The sequence below is a fragment of the Cibotium barometz genome, chromosome 10 (genome assembly GCF_041138505.1).
Source record: "Cibotium barometz isolate CiBa-2024 chromosome 10, ASM4113850v1, whole genome shotgun sequence".
NCBI lineage: Eukaryota > Viridiplantae > Streptophyta > Polypodiopsida > Cyatheales > Cibotiaceae > Cibotium > Cibotium barometz.
The window spans coordinates 13481385-13495894 of record NC_141055.1 but is presented as its reverse complement, the minus strand read 5'-3'; the positions used below and the strand labels follow the sequence as shown (position 1 = coordinate 13495894).

Here is a 14510-nt window from a genome sequence, read left to right as displayed (position 1 = left end):
AAATGGTGGAATCATCCCCGTTTTTCGGGCATGGAAAAATTTCCTGGTTTTGGTTTTCGGAATGACCACCAGCTTAGTCTCGTGCCCGGACATTCGAGGGCGAGGCCCCGAGAGTGAGAAACCCTGCCCCGAGAGTGAGAAACCCTGCCCCGCGTAAGAGGAAGCTACTTCCGCTGCTACCATCCGGGAATCCGGTGCGCAGAGGGGGCAGTTGGGATCTCACATTCATCGTGTCGGTAGCAAGAACCGCGATCATTGTTCCCCCACTTAGCTCATTTACATTTTTCTTCCCACGTTTCTTTCTCTTGTTGTCGACACTTTGTGTTCTTCCCGGGACCAACATACATCTCCCTTGTCTCTCCATGAACAAGAGATAATAACTCTGCTGAAATTGGCACATCGCTCACACCAGTAGCTACAACATTGCCACTCCATTCACTAAGGCCACTCTTGTGCCACACAAATGCATGTTGTAGCTGAAATGTGTCATCCCTGAACTCTTCAACCAGCTTCTCCTGCTTTGAAAAAAAATTCACCCACCATGCTAGAGAGCTCTTTGGAAAATACACGTGCAACATGTATTGTCTCCTTGATCTCATTCAAGCATTGCAAAAAATCAACAGAGTGATTTTCTTTCTCAGCTTCTTGTGTCTTGCTCATTGTAGAGAGTAGTATGTACTTGGCTCGTTTAATTTCACGACAAGGAATAAATAGTAAGAACTTCAAACCCTCCACTGTTGGCAACCACCAATATTCAGAGTTTGAGTATTTTTTGGACCACATGAGAGTATGGTCCTCCCCTTGCTCGATTCTAAATTAATGCTAAAAACTATGATCATTGAGCTGTGCAAATGATGACATGTTAGTGGCCTTGCTGGTTGCAAAGCATCTAAAATTATATGATTTTTATGGAGGGCTTGGGAACATATGCATCCTCTAACAAGGTGCAGATCTGTGGAAGGTCAAATGCACTTTTCTTTGACAATTTGAGCGAGAACCTACTAGACATCTGGTCATGTGTGGTGTCCCACCAACAAAGACCCAATCTTGACTTTCTTGAATATCTTCTTCTATACCAGCATATTCAAGTATGCAAGGAGAACTTGGTTTTTGTTTTCTTTGCTAGTGTTATCTAGTTGTAAGTAGAGAATAGGTGGTAGTTCGCCTTGCCATTCTCCGATGATGTTTTTAATGATGGTGAGATCGTTATGAATGTTAGGAAAATTAACAAAGATCCTTGATGATATGACACCATTGAAAACTAAGGCTCCTACAACATGGAGTAAAATTTTCCTCCTTGAGATTCTTAGGAGGACCCATAAAATGAGGCGACATGGTTTTCTTTTGATCCATGCCATCAATGACTAGGCCTAAATATTTCTCCTTCTTCTCTAAACACATTATCGTGTGTTTTGCTAATTTTTGGTGCTCCGACTCTCTTGCTCCCTATGAATCCTCAAGGTCTGTAGAATGGGAACTGCAAAAGAGATTCAAGAGTGTCAATATTTTTCCAATATAAAAAATTAATTCAAAATAACCAACACAGCCATTTTAAAAGATCTAGAACTTCAAACTTACATTTTTCTTCTGTAGTCTTTGCTGTGTCTTGCTTTGCTTTCAACTTTGCACATATTTGACAAACACCCATCTTGCTCTTCTGGGGAATTTTGATGTGAGATAAATCTTGTCTCCATATTTTTAAGAAAGAGGTAAGTGAGAGAGTGGGGTTTATACTTTCTTTTTGTGACTCCACGTATAAATTTACACCTCTCTTTTATTAAAATTATCGGGCAAATGTGTGAAGTTTGAGTCAAGTAGTACTTCTCCGTTGAAGGTGATAAAGTTTCCCAAACATTGCTTTAGGAAACACTATTGGGAGGTTTCATGTGTGCTAAATGTTAAATAAAAACTTTCTTGGGCCACATTTGCTAATTTTTTTTAATTATTAAATTGTTTATACCAAATACCTTTAATAAACTTGCTTTGCAAAACTGCAACATCTAAGACCGCATATTTAGTAGTTGACAAGGTGGAGTGTCACACACAAGACCTTAAGAACACATTTTTCTTATACCAAATACATTTAATAAGCTTGCTGTGAAAACTACAACATCTGAGACCACATATTTAGTTGACAAGGTGGAGCGTCGCACACAAGACCTTAAGAACACATTTTGTGGATCTCTCCCTAAACTTAAAAAATTGCTACGCTCTAGTTGCATTTTTTGAAATCCTAAGCTCCTCAAACAATTTCTAGCACAAAAAAATATATACATGTCTCTCGAATCACTAGCCTTGAAAGAAGCTGCTCCTTTCTCTCACCTCTTGCCATTCCAGGGCATCGTTGCTCCCGATCTCTCTCATCGACTGCTACGTTGCCATTAAGCTGTTATGGCTCTTGTTCGACCACATGAAAGAAACTCTTCTTGAGCACTGTCTAGAACAAGGAATTTCTTCATTAGAATTCAAATTTGTGTTTACAGAAGGTGTTAGCTTGTGGCTGTGATAGGGCCGGTAAAGCCAACTATTGAGGCCTAGAAGCATTAGCAAGGATTTGCAAATGCGTGGGGCACTGTGAAGCCTCATGACCATAACATCCACAAAAAGTAAAATTACCATTATAGCATGCCCTTAGGACTGGACACTCACTGGTTAAATGGCCTTGTCGGTAGATTAAGCACCATTGAAGCTCTCTCCTTGGATATATATGTGTGTTTTCAGGGGCTCTATCAAACTTCATTCCCTCTTGGAGTGCTCTCATGAAATCTATGAAATTCATGTCCGCTAAAGTGTTACCTTTAGCAAGGGGTTTAACTATGGAAGTGCTATGTCTCGTGACTCCAAAACCAATAGATTTGGAATCTAATGCTTTAGCTCCTTTGAGCATGATATTTTGTAGTTGGATGGCATTTTGTTGTGACTTCATCCCATGTAGTGATCCCTCTTATGTCGCTTCATGGTTAAGCCCATGGATGAATCTATCGAGCAATTGACTATTTGAATAGCATTCATGTGGAAGGTAGTGATCCCTCTTATGTCGCTTCATGGTTAAGCCCATGGATGAATCTATCGAGCAATTGACTATTTGAATAGCATTCATGTGGAAGGTATCGAGCAATTGACTATTTGAATAGCATTCATGTGGAAGGTAACGAGTTCAAATGCTTGAGATGGCTAATGAAATATCTAACCGACTCCTCTTCTCCTTCTCTTCTTCCCTCCCTCTCAACTTTGTGTAGCTATGAAGCTACACCCCATAAGACTTGTTCACGTACAAATTGCTTCAAGAACAATCTCCTAAGAGCGGTGGAGTTCAAGTGTTCCTCGACCTTGAGAGCTCTATACCAAACCCTAGCCTTACCGTCTAATGTTAGACTAAAGGAATTGGTCTTGGAAACTTCATTTTGTTCTCCTTGGGCCTCACACACTTGATCAAATACTTCCAAATGTCTCCTAGGATCACCATCTCCAATGAATTTATGAGCTAGCTTAGCTATCTGGGCAGCGAACACACAAGAGAGCAAGAGAGTAGAGAAGAAGAGCACTCTATTAGTTGCATAAAATAATGAATGGTGAGAATACAAATCGACCCTTATCTTAGCTCCCCCCAGCCTTCACACCTTGGCCAGCCATACTTAAAATATGGTTCCATGGCTTTCCAAGGCCACCTAGGCTTGTGCAAACACTTAATCTAAGCATGCAATCTCCATAATTACTCTCATGGCTTTCCAAGGCCGCCTAGGCTTGTGCAAATACTTAATCTAAGCATGCAATCTCCATAATTAATCTTGTGGTGCCTTTCATGGACAAGTGGCAATCACACATGTAAAATATACAATATTAGCATTTTTAATTTCAACGACCAAATGAAGTGACGGTTATGGCATCTACATTGGAGAGGTGTCCCCCAATGAGGGGGTTTAACAATATGCATGCTACAAAAAATGTTGGATCATATTTCTACATGCTTTATTTTCTTTGGTTGAGAATACCACAATCAGCTTCATGAATTTGCATGTTGTACAATTGTTAGATTCGGGTATTTTGCACCAAGCTCTTATTCATAACAAACACTGTTGCCTTTATGAGCCTATTGAATTCAAGGTTATTGGCTTAAAGATTGGAATTATAAAAAATTTGAGAATCCCTCCTCTTCTCTTTTGCAAATGCCATTGGAGAACCTTCTTTGTATTGGCACATGTAGGTTGGGTCCACTCATAATTACAAAGGTTGTGTCCACTCATATTGGCACATGTAGGTTGGGTCCACTCATAATTACAAAGGCACATATGTGTATACCTAGCCATGTACTCTGGTATGGTTAAGAACTCTTTCTGGCAGTATGTGGCTACACTCCAAATCCTCTAGCCTCGGATTATCATCATTTGTCTCTATTTTGTAATAGGCACCCCCTTGTCTGGATTGGATGTTGACATCACCATCTTCTAATGTTGTAGACTATCATATATGTGACCATCTCTTGAAAATGTATAGCACAAACACCCAAGCTTGGAAGATGTAACTAAAGCAGAAGCTACATAATGTGACCAAAGGAAAATTGAGTATATTGATTACTAGGTGAAGGTTTAAAGGGATTGCATATGCCCTTGCTTTTATTCACTAATAGATGATGATGATATGGTTTTAGTGACCTTGAATGGTCTTGGCAAGGAATACAACCACTTTTTGAACTCCATTGGAGTTTGAGAAAACTTTCCTGATTTTCAAAAACTAATTGCTCGTCTCATCATCTGTGAGGAGATAAATATTGGGGGAGGTTTATTTTCTAGAAATCCATGTGAAACTCCAAATCTCTACTTTCTTTGATTATTTTTTTGCTTTCTTTGACAATTATTCACTTTTGGTTGAGAGAAGATTGTAAGGTTTACCCATGAGGAGATTGTTAGAAGGTGTGGGTGCCCAATAGAGTGGTCATGACAGCATAAGGATAATCTTTTATGATTGTTCATGTTGAATCTAAGAGATGGGTCATATCATGGCTTTCACCCACCATGCCCCCCACAACGAATGTACCTAGATGTCAATGGTAAGGGTGCTTGTAAATTATGAAAAATTATGGTGTACTTGGTTGTGGTTGTCTAATCAGCTTTGTAACTTGATCAATGGGATCCGCATTAGTATAGACATGTTCCTTGTGTAAGGTTATGGAGTAATTTGTTTGTGGTTGGAGGTTAAAAATAGAAAAGATGAGGATATTTATTTATTTTTGAAAGGGTGGGAGAGTGTGTATGTGTGTGGGTGTGTACGAGTGAGTGTGTGTGTGCTAAAAAGAGAGAGTGTGAGTGTGTGTGAGTGTGAGTGAGTGTGTGTGTGTGTGTGTGTGTGTGTGTGGGTGGGTGTGTGTGTGTGTGGGTGTGTATGAGTGAGTGTGTGTGTGTGTGTGTGTGCTAGAAAGAGTGAAAGAGAGAGAGAGAGAGAGTGTGTGTGTGTGTGTGTGAAAAGAAAATAAAAAGGCTTAACTAGAAAATGATGGGTGTAAGGAGGAATGGGAGGGGGTGTGGTGTTGGTTTTCAAAAATGGGGAGATTGGAGAGGATAAATGTTAGGTGGGTTTAAAAATAGAGGGAGTTGGATTTTTAGGGGTGTATGTACATGTGTGCGTGCGTGCGTGTATGTGATTTATGTATATATTGGTGTTTTGTGTGTAAAGGACATAGAAAGACAAAATTACATGGGAGGGGTAAGTTAATATAATATGTTCCCAAGTATATGTGTCTATACAAATGATAAGAGGTTGTTACATATGTATTAATGAGGTTTGAGGCTCCGAGATGGGGGGTTACTAATACATTCCTAAGTATATGTGTCTCTACAATTGATAGGAGGTCATTACATATGTATAAATGAGGTTTGAATCTTTCGGCTTCCCTTGTGAGCAAGGGCATAAAGTTTCTTGCCCATCCACGACAAAATATTTATTGCCATCTCACCATCAGTGTGCTAGTTGATTGGAGCTTTGGCCTTCCAATTCACAAGTTAGTGTTATGACATGGCACACATGGGCGTTGTGTGGGACTATGGTGTCCTATTTGAGCCTTAGAGTTGCTTGGTTATGCCACAAAAGTTTGTGTCTCTCTTGAGGTTTTGGCACCATGGTTAGATCAATGAAAGTCGAGATAGGTAGGGGTGGTGCCACACCTAGACATGGTGTTGCCTCTTGCTGCTTAGTGTCCATAGGGTCTTCTAACCTCATCGCAGAGGTGGTGATGTCTCTTGAGTTGTGATGGTAGTCATTTCTCCCTCCATTCTTAGAGGTGTCTTCGGAGGCATGGCTTTAGGTCTTTGGAATTGGGTATTGTGGTCGCCACGTGAAGACTTATAGTATGGATTCTTTTAACCGCAGAACCCAAATGGGGGGGTTCCCTTTATAGAATCCTTATGCTTCTAGAACCCAAATGGGGGTTCCCTTTATAGAATCCTTATGCTTCTAGAAACTTTGTCAGAATCAAGTGTGATGCTGGTGGCTACTAGAATACAACTAAGGTTTAGGCTGTCGGCCGCTTAGTTTAGAAGGTTGTGGTACAGACGGCGAGGTTTTGGAAGTGTTTTCCTTTGTAGAAGCCTTGAGGTTCTAGCAAATTAATGGGGAAACTCAAAGTGATAGAGATCCACAGGGGCTTAGGTTATGGGTAAAACACTTTTGCTTGAGGCTCTCCCATTTGGCATGGTTTTGCTCATGGGGTAGGAGTCTCACTAAATGGTAGCATGACACATCTTTTCTTGGGCATCGTACATTCTATGGCTAGCCACGGTACTCTTAGATATCTAATCCTTCTTGGAGAACCTACCTAAAGGTCGTACATTCTATGGCTAGCCACGGTACTCTTAGATTTCTAATCCTTCTTGGAGAACCTACCTAAAGGTTGTTAAGGTTGGGGCTTGGGAGGTAGTCTTTGTATCTACCGGCAAGGTTTTGGATCTCCATACTACTGAGAGAAATGTTGAGTTTTAGGGTTAACCTGAGATGAGGACGTATATTTGGATGATGAGGCTGGGGATGTGGAAGGGTTTGAGATGCCCCTGCCAATGGTATAACAATAACCACTCTGTGGGGAAGCTCGAGTGTAGCAATTTTTCTTCACTAACTGATTATGTAATCATCAACAATGGCTACAATCCATCCCCTTCCAAGGATGATGCTCTCTTACTTGGGTCACATAAAACTTGCAAGATGCAAGTTTAGTTCTAATGTAAATTTTTGCTTTACAATAATTAACGATTATAGATTGTCAATTGTTACCACATTAAGGGTAGCTTTGGATAGTGCTCAGAGGGGTGGGTGGGCCTAATGAGGTCCACATCTCCACATTGCCCTAGTTTCAAGCAAGGCTAGCCACACAACTAGGTGGTCTTTCTAGGAAAAGTTTAGTTTGAGACAAGCCGGCTACACCATTGGGTCGGCAACGTGAAGGTCATCTTTGTGTATAGAGATATGTACACTTGTGGCCTCTTTGGTTCTTTTTTTGTCAGCAAAGGTGTGCCCTCCATCTTTCGTTATCTTTCTCTCATTTCTCCTTATTTTTTTATGGATTTGATAGAGCATCCTGTGTGAGAGATCTATAATAGTGTTTTAGTTTGCTGCCATAGAAGTAACCTTCAATCTTAACTCCATCTAGGGTCTCTATCTTTACTACACCTTGAGGAGAAATTTCTATTACTTGTTAGCATTTCAACTTCATATCGTTGAAGTAACCTTCCATCTTAGCTCCATCTAGGGTCTCTATCTTCAGTATACCTTGAGGAGTAGTATCTATGACTTGGGACCTTGTCCTAAGTACTTGAGCTTCTATTTGGTCTCCTTGACATTGAACATGAGAACCATGTCCCCTACCTTCATACATTGTTTCTTAAGTTGGTCATTAAACTAGTTCTTACACTATAGTTTTTCAACCATCACCACATAATCTTTTCTCACTCATTTGCTCTAAGGAGGCAACTAACCTCTCTATGAGGGGGTTTCCTTCAAAATGTTGTCTTGCTATAACTTGGAGACATAGAAACAAGTGTTCCTCCAGTGGCATGACTATCACAAGCCTTAATGCAAGCTATAAAGGTGTGATGTTGATAGCCACCTTCTTGTAGATGGGTGTGTGGTAGGCCCATAGAGAAGAGTGCAAATATGCTCCCAATCGCTTTTGATGGATGACTCTATCATCTTGGTGAGAATGGCACACATAATGTTTTGTTATTTCTCTCAGGTTGGCCATTCTCTTATGGGGGTAGCAAGGTGGACGACTTTCAGCACACGCCATGACAAATTCTTTAAGCAAGAACTCCACCACCTCTCATTTATAAAATGTGTGATATGATTGCCACTATTTCTATTTGGCAATGGAAACGCGTAAACTTGTTTTCATATAACTTGGTGGTAGATGTCATGTCAGCTTTCGATGTAGCTTTGGCCTCAGCCCCACTTGTTGGTGAAATAGTTGGTGTAGAGTATAATAAATTTGCGTCAACCGACTTGGTGAAGTAGTTAGTGGGGCAACAATGATATTTTGTGCTTAGGTTCCCTTAGTATCAACCTACTACAGTAATGGGACCAACAAAGTCTAAGCCTCGTTTTTAAATGGTTGTTCTCTCTGAGATTATCGAGGTTAGTGATATGTGATCCTTCTCTTGGAGCATGGAAACTTTGGTATTCACCTCGCAAAATGTGTGACAAATTCAGTTGTCTCTCAAAATAATAAAGGCCATAATAGTCCAACTTGGAGAACTTTGCGGGCTATTGTGTCATGGCAAAGTGTCCGTCTTTATGCCAAAATTGGGTTGCTTTAGAAGAGCTACAAAGTCATCTTCATGAATGCATTTTCTCATGAATGTCGTCTTCTTGGCCCTTCTTATACAACATTCCCTCTATTAATTGATAAGGGGAGGAGCCTTTTAGATGAGGCATTTCTATCCTTCTTGATGGGTCAGTCAATTAGAAAGACATTAAATAAGGAGTCAGTGATGCCTTTATTTCATTCGAGTACAGCATCTAGAGAAGATCATCTTCCACTCCTACAGAGCGGGTTCTCCATTGGAATTTTGGAAATGTGATCAGCATGGAGTAATTCTTTTCTTACACTATGATGGTAAAGTCAAATTCCAAAAGAATAAATGTGCTTTTTAATGCCTTATTTAGCTTTTTGTATGCCCATTGGCCTTCGTATGTGCATTCAAAGAAGACACAATTAGTAGCTTGTATAAAGGTTTGCCTTATATGGCCTAAAAGAAGATAAATATTATGAAATACGTGACATGTCCCATGAATTTTTGAACTCGCTTATAGTCGATGGTGGGTGGTGCTAATTTCAAGGTTACAGAATCTTATTTTCATATGTGGAAATGATGTGTCCAAGGATGACTCTATGTTTAACCCAAATTTGGTGTTTGTGTGGGTTCAATAAAATACACTAGAGTCTATATCTGTAATACCCAATGTGTCCCATGAATCTTTGAACCCCCTTGTAGTTGAGGGTGGCGGTAATTATAGAGATATTATTTTCATCTATGGAGGTACCATTCTTGGAAATGATGTGTCCAAGGATGACCCAAAATTGTCATTTGAGTGGGTTCAATGAGATGCAGTAGAGTTTGCATCTGTATACTGTAATACCTATCGACCTATCTCCAAAATCTCTGAACCCCCTTGCAGTTGATGGGTGGAAGTAATTTCAAGATTACACGGATCTTATTTTCATCTGTGGAGATACCATTCTTGGAAATGATGTGTCAAAGGATGACTCTATTTTTGACCAAGAATTAGCGTTTAAGTGGGTACAATAAACTGTAATAGAGTCTATGTCTCTCAAAGGCATGTCTAAGATGAGCAACATGTGTTGAGATATCAAGCTCCACAAGATGACACTCATGATGTGCCTAGGTGGGTGACCGTTCCACCTTTGCATGTTTGGTAGCTAACATGACAAATCTTCACTAGTGATTCTACAGTTGGACTATACCTACCTAGTCTAACCGAGTTAGGTCATACTTATCTTGCGAGCTCACCTACTTAGCATGTGAAAGAGTGCACAGAAGCATACAAGCACGAGTGTGCTAGTAGCTGAAAGAGAGTGTAAGATATATATATATATATATATATATATATGAAACAACTATGCTGAATATATTGAAGTGAAATAGTCCCAAGAAAGAGACATAACAAGTCTCATAAGTGAGGGAAGCAAAAGGAAGACTAGACTATGGGAAAAGAGGGAGGCAATCCCACCTATTTATAGGTAAGTAGGGCTGGCCGACTGGACATGAGGAAGCTGGCCGAATAGGCATGAAGTACCCAACATGGGAAAAATGCCAAAAAAAAAATACACAAATAGGGCGGCCATCCCACAACCAAGGGCCATGAAAAAGGGCCAAAAGGGGACTCTAATGATGAGCAGAATCTAGGGATGAATATGCTAACACCCCCTCTCAACACCAGATTCTGAACATACTCCAAGAAGCCAAAGATGAGGAGCCAAGGAAGCCTAAGAAAATGGCTTGGTGAACAAATCTGTTGCATTCTCTGCTAAAGGATAATACTCCAAACGTAAATCTCCAGCAAGAACCCGTTCACAAACATAGTGATATTGAATCTCAATGTGTTCCTTACTTTACGAGCATGAAACACATGGTTCTTGGCATGGTGATGCAACTCTAATTGTCACACCAAAGAAGAGTAGATCCGATAGGAGGAAAGCCAAGCTCCCCCAATAATCTCCGCAACTAAATTGCCTCACATGCAGCATAACAAACTGCATGATACTCCGCCTGTGTAGAGGAAAGCACCACAATAGGATGCTTTTAACTGCTCCATGAAATGGCTCCAAACCCAAGTGAAAAAACACAACTGGTGGTCGAACACCGAGTATCTGGATCTCTAACCCAATCTAAATCAGACCATCCAAAAAGAGTAGAAGATGCCAAAGTCCAGAGTACCATGCAAGTACCGAGAAGAACTATGAAAGCACACTGCCAATGCTGTTGATGGGGTTTGGATGTGAAAGAACTCAATAAGCTGATTGCAAAACAAACGTCCAATCTGGAGTAGGCCAGCCAAACCAAATAAGAGATGAGAACCCGATACTGCCCCTGATCAATCCTTGGAGAAGCATCAAGAAGAGAAAGCTTCTCACTAGTATCCATAGGAGAAGATACTGATCTGCATCCAGACATCTGAAATCTGTCAAGTATCTCCCGTGTGTGTACTGCTGCTGCTGCGAGAAGAAAATGCCCTTAGGGGTCTACCAAATCTCAAAGCCAAGAAAAAAATGCAAGAAGGCCAAGATCCGTCATCTCAAACTGTGTCTCCAAAAGCATCCATGACTGAATGGATCCTCATAGAATAAGAACCTGTAAAGATGAGGTCATCAACATAGACCACAATGATAACAATCAACCCCCTCTCAAGGAGAATATAAAGGTTCAAATCTACATGAGAATGGCACAGGCCAAGCTTCTAAAAGAACTCATCAATCCGCTGGTACCAAGCCCGTAGAGCCTGCTCTTCAGACCATATAAAGCTTTCTTCAACCAATACACCTGATCCTATTTTCCTGGAACAACAAATCCCGACGGGCTAATCAACATAAACCTCCTGTCTGATTTCTCCATTCAAGAAAGCCGACTTGATGTCCATCTAGAATACGAGCCACTATGATGTCCTGCAAGAGCAAGAACAGTGCGAATGGTAGTCATCCGGGCCGTGTGGAGCAAAGGTCTCATCAAAGTCGGGGTGCTGAGCATAACCCTTAGCAATCAACCTTGCCTTGTGCTTGTCCAAGCTACCATTAGCTCGGAACTTTGATTTAAAGATCCAGCACATACCATTCACCTTACGCTGCAGTGGCCTAGGCACCAAAGTCCAAGTGTCATTCTGTTTAATAGCATCTAGCTTTGCCTGCATAGCACGACGCCAAGGCTCATGTGAAAGAGCCTCGTCCATAGAAGTGGGATTAGAAGGACCATTAATAATAGAGGACATAAGAGCATAGGTAACAAACATGTTGCTCTCATGAATTTGTTTCCTTGAAACTCTAGATCACCTAAGAGAACTAGGCAGAGGACCACAAGAAGGAAGCTCACGTAACCCAGAATCACGAACCTCTGAAAATACCATCTAGGCACAGATCTACCCAAACTCGCTAGAGGAGGAGTAGAGTCATCATCATCTGACTGAGAATCCATAGCTGGAGGTGTAACAGAAGTAGAGGGAGGAGAAGGAGGAGGCCTGGAAGAAGAAGCACCCTCCTTTGAAGATGTAGGAGTCTCGTCGAACAACACCACATAACAGCTCACAACAACTTTGCTAGCCTGCTGATCCTATAGATGATATGCCTTGGACATAGTACTGTATCCGAGAAAAGTCATGCACTAAGACTTCGAGTCCAACTTGGAGCGATGCTCCTTAGGCACACATGCATACGACGCGAGAACAACCAAATACCCAAAAATGAACAACAGAGGGATTCTCACCATGGAAAGCCTCAAATGGAGTTTTGTGTGGAAGAGCAGTAGTAGTAGGAGACTTGTTCTGAATGTAGACAGTAGTAGAAGCTGCCTTAGCCCAGAAATGTTGAGGTAATGATGAATGCTCAAGCATAGCACGAGCTATCTCCATAATGGTCCTATTCTTCCTCTCTGCAAATCCATTATGTGATGGACTATATGTTGTAGTGAGCTGTCTCCGAATGCCATGAGCTTTGCAATATTGCTGAAACTTTTGGGATGTAAACTCACCCCCTCTGTCAGTCTTGAGAGCCTTGACCTCTGGAGGTCATCCACCATCACACGAGCATATACAAGGCCTTACTCAAAGACGCGATACTTATAGGACCACATAAGTCTGCATAAACAAGAGCAAGTGATGTCAAAGATCTATGTGTCACCTCCTTTGAAAAGGTGGCTTGGTGTTGCTTCCCTTGTAAACAAGAGGAACAAATAAAAGATGGAGCCTTGACGGTTGGTAAACCCTCAACCAACCCATCCTTCGAAGCTTGTTGTAGAAGCTGATAGCTCAAACGGCCAAACCAAGCATGCCAAAGAGCTGAAGAAGAACCAGAAGAAAGCAAAGTGGTCAACTTGTACAAACCACTATCTTGGACTCCCTGAGCCAAGATGCTACCAGTCTCCTTATCTCACGAATGGTAATCTCATAAACGAGAGAAGATCATCTCCGCACCGTGAGCTGTAAGAGCACTCACTGACAAAAGGTTAACTGCCAAATCTGGAATATACAGAACATCAGAGAAGTACCTCTTGTCCTCAGAGGAGTGGAAGATGGGGATGGTACCATGTCCATGCACTGGCACAGAAAAAGAATCACCCAAACTGATTTTGCATGTCCTAGTAGTGAAGTCCTCGAACCAATCTCGATGGGGTGTCATGTGAGCAGTAGCACCGCTATCCACAATCCACGACCGAGAGCGACTGAGAGTCACAAGAGCAAGTACACGACGAGTATTGCTAATAGAATAATGCCATCATCCTTCTTGGTCTGAGACACCTCTGTAGAGGAAGAGTTCTTTGCTTCTTCAACCTGCTTCTTCTTGTGACATTGGGGTGATTTATGACCCTTCTTGCCGTAATAATGACACTCAATGTCCTTATTTTTAGAAAATTTATTTTTGTCTTTGTCTTTATCCTTGTCGTTATCCTTGGAGTTCTTGTCAGAACCCCATTTCCCTTTCTTCTGTTGATTCTTCCCTTTATCTCGTGTAGCCAAAGCTCCATCAACAGAACCACCAAAGGTGCTAGTTCGCTCCTCAAAGCGAGACTCAATCTGCATAATATGGAGAGGAGAACTTCCTCCCAAGTAATTGGAACAGGACGAGAAGAAGAAACAAGAGACTGAAAATAAGCATCAAACCTCTCTAGAAGCTTGGAGAGAAGTCGAATAGCCATATCCTCTGTGGAGATATCCTTGCCAAATCAACAACATATATCTTTCATCTTCGAGAGATGAAAGAAGATAAAGATGGAAAGGCAGAAACTGACAAGTTCATAAGATGCTTTTCCAAAGCCAAAATTCATCCCGGAGACTTAATCTCGTAAAGATCTACAAATGCCTTCCAAACTTCATGTGCAGCGTCTGCTGTACGCACATGAGAGAGAACAGAATCTTGACAATTCAACATCAAAAAAGAGAAAACACGATGATCATTTGCCTGCCAGATATCAATCTGTGCCTGAGTCACACCACCACAAGCAAGGGTGGGAGGGGTGGAATTGGCAGGTGTAACAAGCCAATCCCAGAGATCCATGCCACGCAAGGTTGATTTCACCTTCACCTTCCACAAAGTGTAGTTGGAGTCATCCAACTTTGCTGACTCAGAGAACATATGAAGTGTAGTCGGGGCAGCCACCATCACAAGAGCTTGGGATCAATCTCAGAAGAAAAAATGCACAATCTCAGAAGGAGTGTCCACCATAGGTACCAGAAGCCACCAATCCTCAACTCAAACACCAACAACTGCAACAAGAACCACATACAGGGAAGAAAACGCAGCA

At 41.4% G+C, this 14510-nt stretch overlaps 1 pseudogene; it reads right to left on the bottom strand.

Moving 5' to 3' along the window:
* Nucleotides 1-272: 272 nt before the first annotated feature.
* LOC147634571 (uncharacterized) lies at nucleotides 273-1009 on the bottom strand (annotated as a pseudogene).
* Between the last annotated feature and the right edge of the window lie 13501 nt (nucleotides 1010-14510).